The 17,325-nt window shown below is 43.4% G+C and overlaps 1 non-coding gene across 1 annotated transcript; it reads left to right on the forward strand.

Annotated features, from left to right (window-relative positions):
• Positions 1 to 2,822: 2,822 nt before the first annotated feature.
• LOC127215503 (small nucleolar RNA U109) lies at positions 2,823 to 2,958 on the forward strand. Its single transcript, XR_007833969.1, has one exon. It is a non-coding gene; the product is annotated as a small nucleolar RNA U109 (small nucleolar RNA).
• Positions 2,959 to 17,325: the final 14,367 nt, after the last annotated feature.

Here is a 17,325-nt window from a genome sequence, read left to right on the forward strand (position 1 = left end):
CCACCCATGGCAATATCTTGGGTTGCAGTAGCTAGCTGTGTGAAGTTTGTTGTTGTGGTGGTGGTGGTTTTTATGGTTTGGTTTGGTTTGGTTTGGCTATACTTAACTGTCAAAGTGAAGTCTTCCTCAAGTCCTCACTCAGACACATGCTACTAGAATCTTCCTGGCCATAGCCTTGGAGACTCCTGTCCTCTCTGAGCTATTCCCACCCGACACCTGCCTGTTGTGAGCTACAGCGGCATTTCTTCATAAAGTCACTTCTGATCTCTAAGCCAATATGGCTGGAGTTCCTGCTTTCTACACTGAACACACCATGAGCTTCCCACAAGACAGTCAGGAAGTAGTCAGAAGGACCCAAGGGCAGTACGTCCCAGTGCGTCCCAGAGCGAAACCCTGAAGAACTCTGGTGGGAGCTTCAAATGTGTGCTCATATCCCAGGAGCCCCTGAGGTTGAGTTCCCTCCTAGCAGTTGCCTTTATCAGAAAACACAGCAAAGATTTGCCAACCAGAGGCTACCACTGCTGCCATTACTGCGGTTCAGTGTGGCCAGATCCCCAGAATGTTCAAAAGATGCCAGATAAATCTTTGACTAGCCTGTTCAGTTTAAAAGATTGGTCTCTGAATTTTAAAACATTTAATGTGAGATGAGGTAGAGTGTTTTCCTAACATGCACGAAATACTTAGTTCATCCCCATCACCTCACAGAACTGGCTGTGATGTCACACAGCATAATAAAGTCCTCAAGAAGTAGAGGCAGAGGGGGCTGGGAATTTAAAGTCCTCCTCTGCTATTTAGAGTTTAAAACCAACCTGGGCTACAAGAGACCCTATCATTAAAAAAATCAACATAATACAAGTGCCCACATGCATATTTATTACCAGTTATGATCTGAGGCTGGCCATTTATAGATGCTAAGTTTAGTATACACACAAATAGAATAAGGCATTCTTGGGAGAGAACGTGATATTCAAAGGTACAACCATGTGATCCAGCTCACACATCCCAGGATACTCCGAGTTGCCTGGCAGAGTCAGAAGTCATGAAAAGTAGAAGAGGAAGGCAGAGAGGCATCTCAGAAAGGCTCTTGTGCTAAGAAATCCAACCCTGATGTTGAAGCTGGTGGTGCCTGTGAAGGAACTCTAAGGAGCTTACAGGAGAAGAAAAGCTGCTGAGATCTGAATTGTCTCCATGCCCCTCTCCCCCGGGGGGAGAGATGTATATCACAATAATGGGGGACACTAGCACCTCCTCTCATTTGAGGTGATCTAAAATCCGAAGATGATGGGACACATCATCATGGGAGTAGATGGGGGAGTTATGGGCACTGCCCTGCTTTTCAATGAACTAGTCAGGGTTGTCCTTCCCTGGGGGAAAGATCTAGGTGAGGGATCTGTTAGATGTAAGGCATGGGTAGGAAGCAGCCATGATGTTCATTGAGTGCAACAGTAGAAGTGAAGTTGCAAGGAGAATTGGACAATCAAGGTAGGCAGAGGAAGTTGAGGTTAGTTCATGTGCCATGCTAAGGCTGAGCAACCCTAAGGACTCGAAGCAAATGGGGGGGAAAGAAGTTTCGTGGAAAAGCCAGAGGAAGTGTTGCCACAACATGAGGCGGGTCCCTGAGACGCTTCAGAGTCTCACTTGGTTCATGGGCAGTGCATACAATAAAGACTTGGTTACATTCTCTTGACAAAAGCAACTTCAGGGAGGAGTTTATTTCAGCTCACAGTTGAAGGTACCATCTGCCATGACTGGGAAATCAAGTCTGCAGGAGTCTCAGACAGCTGATTACATTACGCCGGTAGTCAAAGGAGACCAATAATATAAACTTCTGCTCAGTTCCTGCTCTCCATTTAGGCAATCCAGAATCCCAGACAGGGAATGATAGCACTCGCCATGAAGAGGTCTTCCTACTTCAATTAATCAAGATAGCCCTTACAGGCACATCCAAAGGCTCTTCACCTAGGTCATTCTAGATTCTGCTGACTTGACAGCACCAGCCATTACACTTGGTTTGTACTACTCAATGAGGAACAAGGCCTCTCTACACAAGGATTCTGTCTTGCACAGTCCCATGAACTATGGACATGTGACATTAAGATGTGTCTTCTATGTGAAGAAAAGAAAATGCACAAAAAATAATCCCCAGCAGCTCTCCCCTGGATAGACCCCAGCTCCACATCTAAGAAGGCCACAGAGCATTAGGAAGCCTAACTCTTTCTCTTCCTTCATGGCTTCTGATGGTACCCTAATGGGTTGCCCTATGGAAAATCAGCTGTCCCAAGAGACTTCTGAAGCTCAGCAAGTAATCACTGGTTTATTCTATTCTGAAGGACAGTGGCCATCACATTCAATAACACTGCAACCAAACATTCACATGGCCTTCTATTTGAAACCTACAAAACCTAACTTACAAAGAGGATATCAAGACCAAGAAAGAGTCAGGGTGTAAGAGCAGAACCCATGGGGAGCTCCAGCTCCAGCCCCCTATGCAATGGTCCCACTGTACCTCTTATCATCTAACAGAAAGACTTCCTGAGTGGTGACCAGCATTACTGCAGGGGAGAGGGAATGGCCATTGTCCGAGGACCAGGCAAGTTCAGAAAGAAACACATCAAACACCAAGAAGAAAAGCACCATTCAAAGTCTTCCCTACCCGGGTGTGCTCCAGAAATTCTGTCATGAAAAGGCAGCAGCTACCGTTAATAGGGATGCTGCTGCGTCTGAATGCAAGGCCATCAAGAAAGGAACAAAAGCAAAAGAAGAAAGCCTGGTGAACATGGAGGTTTTTCAAGTAGCCGCCAGGCAGGTTTGAGAGCAAAGTGTGGCATGACGGACAGGCATTCTGCCCCTCTTTAAAGAGCATGGATTTATCCACACCTTACGACATGAATGAAATGAGTTTTCAGGGCTGTCAACTCTCTGGTTAGGGTTCTGAAGTAGTATGCTTCTTCCTCAATAAAAGAGAGGGGAATGGCAGCCAGGGTTAAGGCAGTAGAAGGACTGGCAATAATGGATGCAAAACAACTGGGTCATAGACTGAGTATGTTTCCAAGCATAGCCTCTAATGACCGAACCACACTTCACCTGATCAGTATGATGCAAGTAGGATGTCTAACTTGAATATTTTCCTCAACTGTCTGCTCAGCTGTCTCACTACTGGTTGGTTGGTTGGTTTTGCTTCCTCTAAATTTGCTTGCACACCTATGACTGCACACTCATTTCTCACCTGCAGCTAATGAAGGGGAGGTACAAGGCACCTTCTCACAGATACATGAAATCTCTCTCACCTCACTTGGGTGACATCATGAAACCTCATGTTCTGGGCTTATTCGCTAGGCGATCTTGGGCAAATCCTGAAGCCCTTTTGAGCTTTGGACATCCTAGCTCTAAAAAACAGTAAGAAATAAGAAAGTGAATGTACCATATTTCTGGTACTGTGCCTGGTATATGGTAAGACTCCACATGTAAGACCATGACTATTTTTAATGGCTCTTGGAGTCTTCATGTCCTTTTAGGCAGAGTTTTGTCTACATGGCCAAGTGGAAGCAAGAACTGTCACCTGAGACAATGAAGACATGACTCTAGGGTGTAAACTTTGGTAGTAGAAAGGAGACTGACAGGGAGAACATGCATACATATACACTCTTTTAACAATGTTTTGTATTTGGAAATGTTGCAAATCTAAATTCTGTAGAAAAAAATAATAGGTTATTCTAAGCAAAATCTGCTTGGGATAAATATAAAGAAAAATTGAAATTTTAAGAATTTCATTTTAAGAGCACTGAAGCATGTCAGGGAGGGATTTTATGCCATTGCAGATAGAACCTTAAGGTGTTAAAAGGGAACAATTAAAATACTGCATCTCTTAGCCAGAGGACCGATGAAGAGTCCTGTGAACTCTAAAACACCCTCTACTTGCAATAATGCTTTGTGTTTCTTCCTGATAGTAAGCTTCCTCCAGGGTGTGCCAATGGATGCATTTTCTAGCGGGGAGAAGGTCTTGTTCAGGGCTTCCCAATGAGTCAGGCAGAGGCTAAGGACCACACCCTGAAAATCCACAATGTTCTATCCTAGAAGAGAGAAGTAGCTACCACTGGCAAGTACTGCTGAAGGCTGAATAAGATGGCATACTGGTCAGTTTTTGTGAACTTGACACAAGCTGGAGTCACCTGGGAAAAGAAACCTCATCAGTGTCTGTGGGCATTTTCTTGATTAATGATTGATGTGGGAGAGCCCTGTCCACATGGGCAAAACCACTCCTTGGTATGTGGTTTGGTCCTAGATTATACATGAAAGCAGGCAGAGCAAGCTACAGGGAGCAAGCCCATAAGCAACACTCTCCCATGGCTTCTGCTTCAGTTCCTGCCTCCAGGTTCCTGCCTTGATCGCCTGCCCTGACTTCCTTTATGGGGGACTATAAACTGTGAGCCAAATAATCACTTTCCTTCCCACCTTGCCTTTGTTCATGGTGTTTATCAGAGCAATAAAATGCAAACTAAGGCAGATAATGACTGAGCAATGCTGTTGCAAGGTGGTCCTACAAGAAACATTTGAATAGAAATAAGGCAGATTGGAGTGGAACAGAGAATGTGGTGGAAAGGAAGAGGCAGCTAATAGAGATGAGACTTTAAGAACATTTGCAAAGTGATGGGAAGAAATATAGGACTGGCAGAGGGGAGCATGGAATTGAAGGCTGTTTAAGATTAAGGCAAGATTAAGTGAATATATGTGTAAATGATAGTGGATGGGTGTAAATGAGCCTGAAGCTTGGATGGTAGTTCAAATCTGGGCTCTTCAGCCAGTTTTTTCTGAGTTCAGATCCCAGGTTCTCACTTACTATGTGGCTCCGATCACATTTTTACATTCTCTGTGCCTCCACTTCCTCTTCTGTAGAAATGGATGTTTGTTCTTCCCTCAAGGACTGTAGTGAAGTAAGGTAAGGTTCATGGAACTGAGCCTGACTTACAACAGCTCTATAATAAGTATCAAATTATGCAGCTAGTGGGAATTGTTGAGTTTGTGGGAGACAGAAGACAGGGTGGAAGGAGAGCCTCAAGGCAGACGGGATGTGGTTCAGAGGCACTGGCTTTGAATGAGGAGACAGCTGGTTCCTCTCTTGTAACATGAGAAAGGTGGGAGGCTGAGTTCTCCTATTAATGAATATTAATTGAACCCTGGAGGCAATGTGTCCAACACCACGAGATGGGGGGGGGTGGCAAAATTAAGGCAGACATGCTTCCATCATGGAGCTAACCCTGTAGTGGAAGACGGTACCTTTACTAAGTGAGTGTGGTGGTTAAAACTTGGAAGTGATGGAGAGTGAGGAGAACCACTATGACACAGTACAGGGCAAAGTGGATGCTATTTTAAATGATGGCCAGGAAAGGCCTTGCTACACAGATGACATTTACACAAAGATCTGAAAAGGGAAAGTGTTCTGTGGGGATCTCCCTGGAGCAAACATCCCACAGCTAACACAAAGCCCAGACCCGGAGCATGTCTGGTGGATGCATGGCATATGTCTGAGTTCTCCATCCTTCCTCCCAAGCTCTGCTCTAGGAAGCTGAGCCTTCTCTGGAGGAAGAACGACACTTGCAACTGTTTTGTCTCATCTCTTCATCCCCCAAGTCTCTCCTAGAACACAATGGGTATGCAGGAAGTATGCTTCCTATGGAAATACCGGCATGAGCAGGACCCCAGACCTATGTTTGACCATGGTCTATGGCAAGGGCACCGGAACTGACGGTAGAGAGCATGGTGCTGTGAATGGGCTAGAACAGGATAGCAGGGTGGAAGGGCCTTACTTGTAGGAAATAGGAATATATAAAGTCAGAAAAGGCTTTGTAGCCATGAGCACTGTTGGTTGTTCCTGTCGCTGTGACTAAATACATGACAAAAGCAACTTGAGGAAGATAGGGTTTATGTTGGCTCACAGTTGGAGGGATACAGCCCTTCATGATGGAGACTGCTTGGGAGCAGGGACAGGAGGCAGCTGGTCACATTGTCTTCCCTGTCACCAAACAACAAGCAGACTGTAAAACCTCAAAGCCCTCCTCCCAGTAACCCACTTCCTCCCAAAAGGCTCTACCTCCCAAAGGTGCCACGCCTTCCATAACAGTGTCACCATTTGGGGACCACATGATAGAACACACAAACCCACAGAAGACACTTCGTAGTCAAACAATACCTTACATTTACAAGTTACTGGAGCTTGAGAGATGGCCCACTGGTTAAGAGCACCTCTGGTCCTTATAGAGGCTCAGAGTTTGGTTCCCAGCACTCACAGTAGGTGACCCACAGCCTATCACTCCAGCTCCTAGGGATCCAATGACCTCTTCTGGCCTGAGTGGATACATGCATGTTCACGTGCATACTAGCACACACTTACACATAAGTAAAAATTAAATGTTTTTTTATATGCCTTTTCAACTAGCTTTTCACTAGTCCCAGCTCATTTATTAGCATAGATGTACACAACTTGGAGTTTTAAGTGCTTTGTTACCTGGGTCTTTCAACCATAGGGATTTTAGAATGCAGCATTATTTTAGATAGCTATATATAAAGTCAGTCTTCTTTAACAATTTGGAGGCCAAGTCCCACATGAATTGGTAACCCCCGTGTATGCATCTTCTCAGGTCCATGCCTCTATTCATTCACTCTGAAAGCATCTGGCTTGACTGGTAAATCATATTGCCTCCCCCTGATTAGAGGTAAGAAGGAAGAAGGGCCCGGAATAAGCCTGGTGTGACATGCTGGCATCCAAGAGGCTTGTTTACTTGCATTTTGATGAGCAGAAGCCTATAAGTACTTTTATATGAAGTCTAGGGAAATTGGATGGAACATAAACAAAGCTCTAGGTTCTCAGGGATGTTTTCTCAACTTAAGCAGAGGGGAAAGCCGTGAGTGAGCTAGTACCTTTTTGTACAGCAAGGGAAGCTGATTGACAAGAAAAAAGTTGGCAGAAATCAAAGCGAATGTATAAATCAAATTAAGCTAGTATTTAAAATAGGACGGAGGATAACAAGGGAAGTGCTGAGAAGTAGAGGAGGAGAGCTCAAGGGCACAGAAAACAGACAGCCATTAGCTGAGTTAACCTTTGGTTTCAGCCATACTCTTGGAAGCCCCAGTGCCAGAGACCTCAACTGTTACAGAAGCAACGCTGTCAAGGCTGACACCTATACACATCTCCAACTTTTCTGTGTCCCATGGAGCCTTCATATCTGTGGGGCTTAAGCCCTCTATAAGAATAAGTCTTGCTGTATAAAAAAGGAATCTGGGATACTGGTGAGTACATTGTAAAGCTGTTAGGCCTGACCTGTGAACCAGTAATGAGAAAAACTGTCAATCTGCATGGGTGACACCAAGAACAAATTGTGTTACTTCCTGTGAAATTCAAGCCATTAGGAAAAATGTCTCATGCTGTCGCTCTACATCCTGAAATGGTCACTGACCAATTCCAGTGTGACTGTGATGGCACCACGCTGGTGATGAGCTAACCTCGCTGGAGTTTATGACCTATGCTAGATCTGTGAATGCCACATAGAAGCATAGGAAGTCCTAAGGGGCAATGTGGCAATGATGTCTCCTAGACGATAAGGAACATCATGCATCTGAAAATAGGGGTCATCAACATTCTATAGCTAGCAGGTCATATCTGGCCAGCTCCCTGGTACCAATTTCTGTCTTAGTCACTATTCTATTGATTGAAGAGACACCATAAACAAGGCAACTCTCACAAAAGAAAGGATTTAATTGGGGGCTTGCTTACAGTTTCAGAGATTAGTCTATCACCATTGTGGCAGTCCATAGGCAGACATGGTTCTGAAGACATAGGTGAGAATTCCATATCTGGATCCTCAGGCACTAGGAAAATAGGAAGCCACTGGGTCTGGATTGGGCTTTTGAAACCTCAAAACCCACCCCCAGTAACACACTTCTTCTAACAAGGCCACACCTACTCCAACAAGGCCAAATTCCCTAATCATTCTAAAGTACTGCCACTCCCTGATGACTAAGTAACTAAGTATTCAAATATACAAGGCTATTGGGCCATTCTTACTCAAGCCACCACATGGTCCTTAGGTAGAGAATGGGAAGCAGTAAAAAGAACAATATTCATATTGTATGGTTTATAGTATGTGCTCTGGTTTTTTTTTTTTTTTTTTTTTTTTTTTTTCTTGATCTTTGCATTAGGTCATGTAACCTTTTCGACAACCATACCAACCAGATACTATTTCTCAACCTATCAATATGGAAACACATAGAAGCTTCTAGATAGGTAAAATGATAATCTTAAGACTGGAAAGAGAAACCAGACATTAGAGCTTGCTCTCAGCCTGTTCCCCATTACTGTAAGGGCAAAGCCTAAGTTCCAAAGACAGATTAAGGTGACACATGAGTTCACAGAGGAAAGATAAAAGATCTCAGAGGATCAGGGAAAGAGTATTAGGAGAATGAGGCCTACTACCCATACAAATGGCAGGAACAATAATATTTAATTGAGCAAAACCTTATCCATCCTGTCCCCCCCACCAAAAGAATTACATTCTTCTCATTAGTAGACTGGTGAAACTTCTAAGTAAAAAAACACAAAAAATTCTACTGAATTATTATATTTTTAATGTCATCAATAAAACATGTGTGGAATTTTTTTCTCCCTTATTTCTGAAGGATGTGCATATCTTTAATTTTCCCTCTTAGTTCATAAAGCCTAAAATACTTACTGTCTGGCTCTTTAAAGGAAAGCTTAACTGACACATACCCGAGAGGATATGAAACCTTGGAAGTCACTTGGATTGTGATTGGAAAAGCCAACTACAGTGTGGGTCAGACCACTCCTGCACCACAGTGCACCTGTGCAGGTCAAAGGACCATCTAGGGTGTTGGTCCTTGCCTCACATCTTGTTTGAGATAGATTGCCTTGTTCAGTAAGAGCACTGGGGCAGTACTGTATCTGATTCTATGTGTGTTGTGGGGATCTGAACTCAGATCCTTATGTCTAAGCGCCAAGAGCTTTCCCCACTGAGCCATCTCCCTAGTTCCACATTTAATGTAGTGAAGGGCAAGGTCATGAGAACTTGCAAACCTTAGAGTTTGGGAGGGATGACTGAATTTCTTGTCTCCTGATGATCCCAGCAGTTACATCACTGAAGTCTAGCTTGAAGACAAATCCAAATCCTTCATCAAGGATTCTCCAATGGCGACAACCAAAGATGGCTTGGGCCAGGATTCCTGAGATGGGATACTTAGAGCAAAGTGTCGCCTAGTTCAAGCCACATCCCGATAGAAGCATTCTTCTTGATGTGACCAAACCAGTGGTGGTCCCCAAAGGCAGTGGCACTATTAAGAGTTGTGGCCTTGTTGGAGTAGATGTGGTCTCATTGGAAGAAATGTGTCACAGTAGAGGTGGGCTTTAGGTCTCATATATACTCAAGCTACGTCCAGTGAGGCAGTCTACTTCCTGTTTCCTGCATATCAACATGGAGCAGCTCCTCCGGCACCATGTCTGCCTGCATGTCCCCATGTTCCCAACCGTGATGATAATGCTCACGGTGTCTCTTCACAGCAATAAAACCCTAACTAAGACACCACCTCAATCCAAACAAGCACACGTGAACCACCTCCCACTCATATTAAGTAAGCAATGTAGTTATGGTTGCTAACTTTATGTTCAGGAACTGTACTGAATCAGTCAGTCTGGGTTCCTTGCTCATCTGAGCAAGGATATCCGCCTTTCAGAAGACAGAGACAGGCAACTAATTAAAACAATTTTGGGCAATTGTGTCCCTGAGCCATCACATGTGGGTCACCAGGTGCTCCTGTTCAAACACCAAATGGAGGATGGGGCTGTCCCCTACAAAAAGCATCTTTGTGATGCCCTGCCTCCCAGAACTTCATCATCAAATGCCAGATCTCTATGGCACACTGGTAGATGGATAAACTTTGAAAACATGACATAAAGTCAAAGAAACCAGATGTTGTGTGATTTTATCCACCTGGAATATCTAGAATAGGCAGATCCATAAGTGTTAAAGACAGTGGAATCAAAGTTATGGGCACGATGAGGAGGATTGCTTAATGGATGTAGTTTTTCTTTGGGATGAGATGTTCTGGGGATGGATGCTGGTGATGGGTGATAACACCATTAGTGTTTTACTATCCCTGTGTTGTTGCTGAAAATGACAAATATGGCCAGTTTATGTATACAGAGGAAAGGGCATCTTTAAGTCAAAACCCTTGCTCGACCCTCAGTGGGAACCCTAGGTCTGTTCCTGTGACTAAATCCAAATTGCCCCCTCTATCACCTCTTTCCTGTCATATGCCCATAGGACCATAGATTAGTGTCTATATGGGAATCAGTAGGTAGGAGCTCAGAGTTTTATGTTTGAATTGGAAAAAGATATTCAGTATCCTCCCAACAATGTGAAGCATCTACAAATTCATGAATTGCTCTGCAGTTTAATCTTCTACTCTCAAGATTAATCAACTGTTTAAGTTGGGTCCAGACTCTTAATTAAAGCTGTCAGCACCTGAAAGTTCATTTTCCGAGCCCAACTCTCTGGTGAGAAACTGCAAATATGGGAAATTCTAACACAGACACTGGGCATGACCTGGAGTGTAAGGAGCCTGATGTTCACTTATCAGAATAGCACATTGTACCTCACTAATGTATACATTAGTGACTTATCTGCTGAAATAAAAAAAAAAAACAGTTAACATGAAACTTAAAACGCATGCTGGGATTGCAGCTTAGTGGGCAGAGTATTTGCTAACATGCATGAGGCCCTAGGTTGCATCATTAGCACTACAGAAACTGGGTGTATGGGGGTACATCTGAAATCCCAGCACTCCAGAAGCAGAAAGAGGAGGATAAGGAGTTCAAAACAACCTAGGTTACATAATGAGTTCAAGGCTAGCCTAGACTATGTGAGACTCTGACTCAAAAAGAAATACATAATTTTACATAATTGAGTTCTGATGCAGAAGCTGAAGCAGATCCAACGTGTGTGGTTTTGTAGTGTTTTGTTAACATGCCATCTCTTTCTTGTCTTAGTTACTGTGTACCCTCCTAGAAGAGAACATCACTGCTGTTGCAGGAAACACTTCTTTTAAAAGCTGTTTATTTTATTCATTTTCCTTATTTTACATATTGATCCCAGTTCCCTCTCCGTCCCTCCCTCCCTTCCTCTCTTTCACCCCCCCCCCCCATGTTCCCCAACCACCCTCCCATCGCATTCCCCCCAACACTCCACATGTAAGGTGATGCCTTCCAGGAGGGGTCATCTAAATCTGTCAAGTCATTTGGAGTAGGGACTAGGCCCTCCCTCCTGTCTCTAGGCTAAGGGAGTATCCCTCCAAGGAGAATGTGCTCCCAAAGTCCTTTCATACATCCTGGTTCCACTGTCAGAGGTCCCTTAGACTGCCCAGGCCTTCTAACTGAGACCCATGTTCAGGGGCTCTGAGCCTGTCCAATGCTGGATTCCCACCTATCAGTGTGGGGGCCCATTAGGTCCTCCTTGTTCAGGTCAGCTGTCTCTGTGGGTTTCTGTAGCCTGGTCTTGTCCTCCCTCTCTGCATCTGGATTCTAGCTCGCCTCAGCATTCAGCTGTGGATGTCTGCAGGAAACACTTCCTAAATTGTCAAACTTTCAAATGCCCAAACTTTGTCAACATTCTAGCCAAGAATATGGTAGAAAGATCAAAGGGCATTAGTTATTGCTGATATTAGGACTTGTTTTAGAGGCTTTATGATATGCAAGCGCTTTCTCAGAGGGTTGTTGCTGTTGGTGGTGGTGATGATTTGGGTAGTCTAAGCATCTGTGGTTTTATAGTTCAGTCTGTGAATTATTTTCAGCAAAATTTTCATCCGATCATATTCTTTCCCTCAACTAAGCAAGTATTAGTTTATTTTAATAACATTTGAGGCAAAATGTAATCATAAACTAAAACAAACCCCTCATCAGTTTGTCTGCTTCCTTCTAAAGTCAAATACATTCCAACTCCCTTGGGTAATGGGAGAGTAATGCCCTGCCCTAGGTATTATGGCAACACGGTGTCTTGAATGGGTGTAATAGAGGTGTAGGATCAGGCATGCAGAATTCCTGGATGAGACTCTCATCATTCAAAGTCTAACTCAGTTCACTAAGCTCTGGAGCCAGGCACTCTGTGAGCTGCAGGAGTGAACAGGACAGCTCCTCACCCCATGTGGCTTATCATGTAATAGTCCCACAGGGAGAGTGCCACACCAGGGTGGGCACTCAAGGAAAGACCGGGGCAGGTCAGGAGACAGAGTGAGAGGAATAGATTGGCAAGAGCCTTTAGTGTGGCTTCTGTAAGAAGGCAACGGGCAAGGCTGGTGAGCAGGCTAGCTTGAATAATTTCTGTAGGCTGTGGAGTATAGGATATGGTCCTGGTATTCTCATATCTGGGGTTAGTGTTATTGTACAAAGGAAGAATGGCCTGTAGTGGGACCTCCATAAACCAGGTGATGGCATGTAGGCTGTCATGGCTGGCTGGTACTTGAAGGGCACATACCAATGCAAGCCTTGATTATCTGTAGGGTTAGTTAACCCTAGGAGGGAAGATATCTGAGACAGCAAGACTCAAATGTCAAAACACATAATATGGAAAATAAACTACAAGGTTACCATTCATCCTTGAGAGATGCACACTGCAGTGGGTCCAGAAGGCAAGGAAGATGAAACTGGAACAAAACCTCAGACCTTGTCCTCTCAGCTGTGAGATGATGGAGTGAGGAAAACAAGCTGAGAAAGAAGCAGCTGCTCTCTGAGGAGAAGCCAAGAGTGCCTAAGAATGGAAATCCCAGGTAGTTCTGAGGGAGGTCCAGGTGTTGGGCTTGGGGGTTAGCATGCACGCACGATAAGAATGATAGGGTTGACTAAATTTGCTGGGAGGCACTAGGCTGCAAACAATAGTCACAACACAGGTGGTAGGTAGCAGCAAGTGCCTGCCCCACAACCCAGGTGATGCTGGCAACAGTTAGAGACATTTTTTAATTGCCACAACTTGGAGGTGAGGAAGAATTATACAGTTAGAGTGCAGTAGACAGAACTCAGAGGTGCAGCTGGACATAATGGTGCACGCCTTTAATCCCAGAAGGAACTAAGGCAGAGATAGGCAGATCTCTGTTTGTTCAAGGCTAGCCTGGTCTACATAATGAGTCTTAGGACAGCCAGGGCTACATAGTAAGACTCTGTCTCAAAAAAAAAAAAAAAAAAAATCAGAGGTACTATAATATAGAGATAGATGTCCCACTCCTAGCCTCACCAACAATGAGATGTCTGACTGAATGTCAGGAGTGTCAACAAGGGAGCCCCAAGTTAGAGGAGGGATTGACAAGGGAAAGTACAGGGATGTAATTGCTGAAGTCTTCAAGATTCCATGTTCTCTGCAACCTGGCTTGAGGCAGAAAAGGAGAAAGGTGGCATCTGGTATTGGTAAAGAATCTGATCCCTCTAAACTTGTCAATTAGGGGCTGGGAACAGAGGAGGGAGATGTTGGTCTAAGGGCACAAAGATAAGTTAGGCAATTTTGAAGCTCCGTTTTGTAGCCCAGCTACTACCAGTTAACACCATATGTAGTCAAATGCAATGCATTATGCCTATAGCCCCAGCTATTCAGGAGGCTGATGCAGAAGGATCACAAATCCAAGTCCACCAGGGCAGCATGGCAATACTTTGCTCAAATAATATAACAACAGTAGTAATGTATACTTGAAAATTGCTATCAGATTGGTATTCTATGTTCTTATCATAAAAAGACAACTATAAGAGGTAATAGATATGTGGATTTATCTTAATCATTCCACAATGAACACATATCTCAAGGCATCACAATAGACATGATGGACACACACAGCCTTCAGTAATTGTGGGTAATTGACTGTAGAACTCTCCCACAGATACCAAATTCCACAAGTGCTTGAGTCCTTTATATAAAGTGGTGCAGTATTTGCCTGTGATCTATGCACATCCTTCCATATACTTTGAGTTCATTACTGCTAATTTCTAATATACGTGTAATGGTGTACTATTTGGGTACCAACAAGAAAAATATCTGTTCAGCTTCACTAAACACACACACAAAAAAAATTTCTGTTGTTTTACTAGACAGGGTTTCTCTGTGTAAGAGTCCTGATTGTTCTGGAACTCACTCTGTAGACCAAGCTGGTCTCAAACTCAGAGATCCACTGGCCCCTGCCTCCAGAGTAGAGAGTTTAAAGGCATGTGCCACCATTGCCCACATAAAATTTTTAAAGCATATTCTTATCCTAAATCGGTTGAACCCACAGATGTAGAAGCCATGAACACAACGTGTGTTTATATATATTTGCGTGTGTGTGTGTGTGTGTGTGTGTGTGTGAGAGAGAGAGAGAGAGAGAGAGAGAGAGAGAGAGAGTGAGAAAGAGAGAAAGAGAGAGAATCTTGTGGTGTCCCTGAAACACTGTACTTTGTGAGGGCAGGAACTGTATGTGTTCAGCTTTTCCAACAACCCAGCTATTACATCATGCAAAATTTTTGTTGAATGGTTTTTTTTAGATTTTTAAATGTTAAATTAGATGCAGCATCCTCCTCACCTGAAGCCCTTGTAAGTTTGATGGAAGCCTCTCCTCCCCCCCACCCATGAACTGGGTTTGCCTTTTGAATAAACAGTATTTTAGATTGTGATGAAGGCAGAGCATTCTCCTGAATCTGTTATCTCATCTTACCCTTCACATATACTCCTGGGCTCCCACCAAACACTTCATGAATACACCGCCGTTTTTTAACCCATTTCTTACATTTCTTTAACTTTGTATTTATATGTTGGTACTTTCATATATGGATGCAATATATTCAGATCATGCCCAGCCACACTCTGCTCCCTGTTCCAACTCCTGGTGGACCCCGCCTGCCACACATCCTCCCAACTTCATGTTTGCTTTCTCTTCTAAGTATTTTCCTCTTTTATCTGGTCTTTTCTAGAAGGAGATGCAAGTATCCCCGCTATTCTCCGTGGAGATGTGGGATGATTTGAGGAATTCTTCTGATAAATATTTCCTCATGATGGTTTCGTGTGTTTTGTAATTAAGTACATGGCCCTGTTTCCTGGATGGTCTTGTTTAGGACAAAGGTGCATTTTTAAAGATGGGTCATTTTAAAGTTTAAATAAATGATAGTAGTCATAGATGATAAAGGAAATTGGTTATAGAGATTTAAGAATACTGGTTTGGGGAACGTTAGCATGCTGGCTAATGTTTTGCCAACTTAATACAAACTAGAGTTATCAGGAAGAGGGAACACTGATAGAGAAGACCTTCTATCAGGTTGACCTGTGGGAAAGGTTGTGGTAATTTCTTGATCAATGATTGATGGGAGGGCCCAGGACATTGTGCATAGTGCTACCTCTGGAAAGGTAGGTGGTCCTGGGTTACATAAGAAAGCAGGCTGAGTGAGACACAGAGAGCAAGCCAGGAGACAAGTTCCTCCATGTGTCTGCTTCAGTTCCTGCCTTGACATTCCTCTACTTACCTGAGACCTATAAGAAGGAAATAAATCCCTTTTCCCACCTTAGTTGGTTTGGGTCTATGTTTCCTCGCAGCATCAAACTAGGATAACCATTTAAACCCATTTGAAGTTCGTTTTACTATCCACAGTAAGGTGTTCAAGTTATTTCTTCCAAGATTGTTAGCCAACCATTCTAAACCATTTACTTAATTACCCTTTGATAATGCTTTTAAAAATCATTTATTAATTCTTACACATGCAGTATTTCTAGACAATCTCTTTTGTCTCGTTAACCTTTTGTTAGTCTTGTACTACTGCATTTTAAAATACCATGTCTGACTTACTACCTGGCCCAACAGCTCTTCCCTCCCTATGAGAAGAGCAGCTTTGACGACTGGGAACTGAATGAGGGATGTGAATGGACAGTTATAGATGGGAATACCACAGCAAATGAAACTCTTGGGGTCAACCAGACTGTGGATCAGAACTGCGACCTGTGAGATGTTACGAGAATCCCCGTCGGAAGGTCAAGAGCTCTGCCTTCCAAGGAAAATGGAAAGACAATAAACCTAATTAATTAATTAAATACTAGGCATTAAATGAGAATAAGTTCAGTGTTACTTTGTGTCATGAAGAACTAGGCTTGGAGGGGTAAAACTTGATGGTGGGAAAATCTTAAAGGCCCTCGTGCCTCCTACAATTATCTGGCCATGGAATAGGATTATTGGCTGTCAATAAGTAATGCTGAAACTGCATATCAACAGATCAGAAAAATACATACATACATAATACATACATGCATATATATATATGCACATACAATAATATCTGTAGAAACCCAGTGTGCTGCTTTGCTATAACTTCTTCACAAAGAACTCTCATTTAATGACAGTTTCCCCAAATATATAGCTTCCCTGGGGATACCTGTTTCTTTGCTGTACGCTAACCCCTGCTCTAAAGGGCTCAGTAGAACTTTAAAATACAAGTAAAACTCAAAATGCCTTCTTAATTGCATAGCCTATAAATCAAGGAAGAAACTTAATGAGTAAAAATATTTAGTCTCCTGTATGACTTTTTTCCAGCACAGGCACATAGTGGGGAGCCAAGAGCATGCACTTGTGCTTTCCTGGGTAAATACAGTAACAAAGCAGGATGACGCTGTGTGGTCAGACAATGGGATCTGACAACTGAATAGGAAATGGACTAAAGTCCGGAGCTTTTCAAGAGCCTGTTCTCCAGGACAAAGGATCCCTTTCATTTCCCACTTGCCTCCTGTCTCCTCCATACTACACAGTAACACTATTAATGTTATGCATCATGCCACTAAAAAGTAAACTGTCACCACATTTGCTTAGGGGCACTGCTGAGTTAGTTCATCTTGATGCCTCTGTTGAATTTCTGGTGTCTTCAGTTTAGGGTGACTGTGATAAACAACATCTCACTACCCATGAATGAAAGGAAGAGATGAGAGTGAGTGATGCTAAGTTATACTGGTGCAAATGCCCCATTGTGCTGAATTGTGCCATCGTGTGGATTAGTAAAGAGTCTTTCCAGAGTGGTCTATTAGCAGTCTAAAATGGGTGTCTCAACTTGAAGTGTTCAACTGGGAGATGGATGGGAGGATCTGAAAGACACAAATTTTCGTAAAATTCCTGGGCTGTGCCTAAGACCAAGACAAGGCCCATTATGGAAAGCACAGAGTCAAACATTGTCATCTTCCTGTGGTTCCCCCAGGTGAGCTCTAGGGTCTCCTGGTGATTGAAGAGGACTTTGCAAAGAAGAGCTGCATTGATAAATAATGCATTTCCTTTGTCTTGCAG

This window comes from Phodopus roborovskii, unplaced genomic scaffold, assembly GCF_943737965.1.
Source record: "Phodopus roborovskii unplaced genomic scaffold, PHOROB, whole genome shotgun sequence".
Taxonomy (NCBI): domain Eukaryota; kingdom Metazoa; phylum Chordata; class Mammalia; order Rodentia; family Cricetidae; genus Phodopus; species Phodopus roborovskii.